The following is a 5000-nucleotide window of genomic DNA, read 5'->3' as shown; positions in this document are numbered from 1 at the left end:
AGAGAGAAAAAAGAAGAAAAACGAGGAATTAGATACCAAAAGGAAGATAATAGGAAGAGAAAGAGGAGAAAATAGATAGATACTGAGAGAAAGAAAGGATAGTGAGAGGGTGAAATAGATAGAAAGCTTGGAAATGGAGAGAGAAAAAAAAGAGACTAGAGATGGAAAAAGAGTGATGAAAAGAGGGCTAGGTAAATGAGCGAAAGAAAAGAAGAGGACAGATGAATATGAAAGAGGGAATGAGAGAGATAATAATACAGGTGATTGAAGGTGAATGAATGAATCTGTCACTCACTGTGAAAATAGGAAAATAATATGAAAAGAATAAGTAAATAAGAAAGAGTTAGCGAGGAGGAGAAAATGAAGTGACATATATATTGAGAGATTGTGTTCGTGAAGGAGAGAGAGAGAGAGAGAGAGAGAGAGAGAGAGAGAGAGAGAGAGAGAGAGAGAGAGAGAGAGAGAGAGAGAGAGAGCGACAGTGAATAGAAAGAGAGAGAGAGAGAGAGAGTGAATAGAAAGAGAGAGAGCGACAATGAATAGAAAGAGAGAGAGAGAGCGACAGTGAATAGAAAGAGTTGAGCAGACTTGAATTTTTTATTTACAGAGCAGATTGCATTCCGTACAAAAGGCCAGGGAGAAATGCCAAAGAAACTATCCACTCAAACTCAAAATTGTGAAGACCATTATTTACATGTCGAGATTGCGTTGCTACAGGACCCCTTAAAGCTTTAATTTAGGAGACTAAATAAGTAGCGAGTCAGTGAGAATAATGATGGTCATATATACGATAAAGATTCGTTTTTAATCGTTTTATTAATTATCGTTATTATTATCATTCATTGCGAAGTAAGTTTTGATAAAGTCGATGAGCCTCTGGTGACCTTCTTATTATGCAATAGTGATCAGTTTTCGAAATTGCATGTTTAATATTGCATGAGAACCATTATAAGTTTTACTGGGTTTAAGCTTATGTTTGTCATATCAAATAGAGAGAGAGAGAGAGAGACAGAGAGAGAGAGAGAGAGAGAGAGAGAGAGAGAGAGAGAGAGAGAGAAAGAGAGAGAAACAGAGAGAGAGTGAGAAACAGAGAGAGAGTGAGAACGAGAGAGAGAGAGAACGAGAGAGAGAGTGAGAGAGAAAGAACGAGAGAGAGCGAGAGAGCCAGAGAGCGAGAGAGAGAGAGAGAGAGAGAGAGAGAGAGAGAGAGAGAGAGAGAGTGAGAACGAGAACGAGAGAGCGAGAGAGAGAGAGAGAGAGAGAGCCTAGATGGTGTTATTTCCCTTCATAGAGGACACACAAGACACCGAAAAGATACTATCAAAAATTGAGAAAGGCCAAAGTTGATTTTAAGCTCACCGTAAGGGTCGCATGAAAGATAAAATGCGACGTGCTTCGGGAAATTGCACGAAAATCGTATTAGCCCAAAATTACCGGCTGGAATTAGTGAAAAATCCAGTGATTGCAATCGGAGGAGGAGGGGGAGGGGGTGGCAAAGTGTTGTCAACGTAGGGGTGAACGTTCACGCGAATCGAGAGCAGGAGAAACTGAGATGAAAAGATGAGAGAGAGAGAAGGAAATGCAGTCGGAGAAAGAGTGTGAGAAAAAAAAAAACAGACAGACATAGAGAGGAAAAAAACAGAAAAAGAGATAAAGCGAAGCAGAGAAAAAAAAGCAGAGAGATGGAAGGAGAGAGAGAGAGAAAAAGAAGCAGACAGACATAGAGAGAAAAGCGGAGAGGGAGGGAGAGAAAGAGAGAGAGAGAGAGAGAGAGAGAGAGAGAGAGAGAGAGAGAGAGAATATCACCTTCACCATCACCATCACTTATCACCATCACCATTACGATCATCATCATTATCATCATCATCATCATCATCATCATCATCATCATCATCATCATCATCATTAAAAGGATTATCCTCATTATTTCCATTACTTTTATCATTATTGTAATGTAATTATCATTATTGTAGTGTAATTATCATTATCATTATTATCATTGCTATTATTGTCATTATCATTATTACTCTTTTGTGATTCACGGAAGCAGATAAGTGGATAGGGCTGGAAACAGACGAAATTCAAAACCAATGCTTATCAAATCAGATATTGATTTATCTATTCAATAATTCTTGCATAATTGCATTTTTTTCTTTAATATATTGTTTTCTTTTTTTAAATCCGATTCTGTGTGCATCTCCCTGATCTCTTTCATTTTTGTTTATTTAAACTGTGGATATAAGGATTTTAAAAAGTAACTGTGGTATTTGAAACAATTGGAAAAAAAGTGATTAATTCATATGATGAAACTGCTTTCGATCGGGATGGTTCGATACAAAGGTAATATATGCTGAATAGTCGAATCCTATGATAAAGGTCACGATAAGGACTTTAGCTTTACGATAATGGAAACCAAAGACTAGCAAGGGCTGATAGCAATTGCAAACAAAACACCCACCTCAAATATGGCGTCTAATGTATAGATAGTAAGACTGATGGTAAGAACAATGATGGGAATAATGATGGTGTTGGTAAAGATGGTGATGATGGTTTTGGTAAAGATGGTGATGCTGGTGTTGATTATGGTAATAATGATGAAGATGTTTATTATGGTAAAAATATTGATAATGTTGATTATGATAATAATGAATAAGGATAAGCCAGGCTTATATGCACTGAGACGAGCCCGCCGGGTAATAATGGTGATGTTTATTAGGGTAGAAAAATGATAACGTTGATTATGGTAATAATGATGATGATATAGATAACAGTGATGATGATAAAGATAAGGATAAGGGTAATAATGGTGATAAGCATAAGGATGATAGCGCGTTACAGTAATGAAAAAAATATAATAGAATGATTGAATAAAGAAGAAAAGAGAGCGGGGCTGCCTTGTCGAGATCTCATCTGCCTCCGTGATCCGACGTACGCAATGATGCTGAAGCCCCTCTCAGGCACATTGCATGATGACACCTGCGAAGCCCTGTGTTGATGCTGGCGGGCGGGTGATGGCTGTGCATGGCGCGGGTCTCGACTTCTATTATCGTAAAGATTGGAGGATGAGAGGGAGAAAGATGGGATGAGGGAGATGGAAGGAGGGGAGAGAGAGGGGGGGAGTCAGAGAGAGAGAAGAGGAGGGTGTCAGAGAGAGAGAGAGAGAGAGAGGGAGAGAGAGGGGGGGGGAGAGGGAGAGAGAGGGGGGGAGAGAGAGAGAGAGAGAGAGGGGGGAAGAGAGAGAGAGAGAGAGAGAGAGAGAGAGAGAGAGAGAGAGAGAGAGGGGGGGGGGGGAGAGAGAGAGAGAGAGAGAGAGAGGGAAATAGATAGATAAATAGATAGAGAGAGAGAGAGAGAGAGAGCGAGCGGAGCCGAGGCAAAAGGTTGAGGAAATAAAGGGCATGTGGAGATGTGTGTATTCACACACTCGCACACGTGTACGCCCGCACTTGCACACACGCGATCAGGAAAACGCGTACATACATATCCTCACGCATGTACACACAACCGATATACACCTCCCGACCACAAGTACACACACATACAGATGCCATAAAACATACACATTGAAACACACCCTCGAACAAACACCCCCATACTTGCACCCCCCCCCCCACACACACACACACTGACACATACCATACACACGCAAACCCCTCCCCCCACTCATTCACCCCCTACACACACACACACACACACACACACACACACACACACACACACACACACACACACACACACACACACACACACACACACACACACGCACATCCCCCTCCCCCCTCCCCCCCTCCCTCCCGTACACGCACGCCTCATTGCGGGTCCCAAGCCGGTGAGATCGAAGCCAGAGCGCCGTGACCTCGCAAGCATTCCCTCGGCATCCATTGAACCACTGACCTTATACCGGCGGCAGAAGCGCCTCCGATGCCAGGTTGCTCTCCCGGCGCCTCCTAAGACTAAACATGGTAACAAGTGCACGGAAGCGAGGCGAAGAGGAGGGTACAGGAGGGGAGGGGAGGGAGGGAAGGTGAGGGAAGTTGGGGAGGGGGGTTGGGGGGTTGGGGAGGGAAGGGGGTTGGGGAGGAGAGGGGAGTTGGGGGTTGGGGAGGGGTGTGGGGAGAAGAGGGAAGGGAAGGGAGAGGGTTGGGGAGGAGAGGGGAGGGCAGGGGGGACTTGGAGGGAAGGGGGGTTGGGGAGGGTGAGGGGGGTTGGGGAGGGAAGGGAAGGTGAGGGGGTTGGGGAGGAGAAGGAGGGAAGGGGTGTTGGAGAGGAGAGGTGAAGGGAGGAGATGGGGAGGGGTGGGGTGGGGAGAAGAGGGAAGGGGAGGGGAGGGAAGGTGAAGGGGATTAGGGAAGAGGAAGGGAGGGGAGTAAAGTGGGAGTGGAGGAGATGGATAATGACTCGGTGTATAGGAGGAAGTGGATAGAGGGTGGGTGGGGTGGAGGTGGAAGTGGAGGAATAGGGTGGGGTTGAAGAGGGTGGAAGGCTGAAGGAGATAGCGAGAGAAGTGGGGGTATGGAAGGATGGAGAGGGAGGGGGTTATGAAGGGGGGGGTAATGTGAGATGGCGTTGGAGGTTACCGAATATAGGAAGAGGCTGGGGGAGGAGTGTGATGTGAAGGGCAAAAGGTGGATCGTGGAAAGCGGAAGACGCTTTTGGATATGGTGTGAAGAGTGGAGGTTAGGGTGGGGGGGGGGTTAGAGGGTATAGGATGAGGTAGTGAAAGGTAGGGTGGAGGGTGTGTCCGTAGAGGGGGGAGGGAGGGGGGAAAAGGGAGGGGGTTTTGATGCACTGCTTCGGGGTCGCATAAGTAAGCCGGTTAGTACTAAAAGGTTTTCAAAATTCCTAAGCCTATGCGGTAGAGGTGACGTCATCAAGAATTCTGATGGATGGTGTTACCAGATTCATAACTTTCAGGGGAAAAAAGGTAGGAGACACGTTATAGGCCTATATGGTGTGTGTGTGTGTCTGTGTCTGTGTCCGTTTATTTATGTGTATAGGCG

Source organism: Penaeus japonicus, unplaced genomic scaffold (genome assembly GCF_977035675.1).
Source record: "Penaeus japonicus unplaced genomic scaffold, GWHDUDI00000001_assembly GWHDUDI00000035, whole genome shotgun sequence".
NCBI lineage: Eukaryota > Metazoa > Arthropoda > Malacostraca > Decapoda > Penaeidae > Penaeus > Penaeus japonicus.
The sequence above is the reverse complement of the archived record's forward strand: the minus strand, read 5'-3'. Positions refer to the sequence as shown.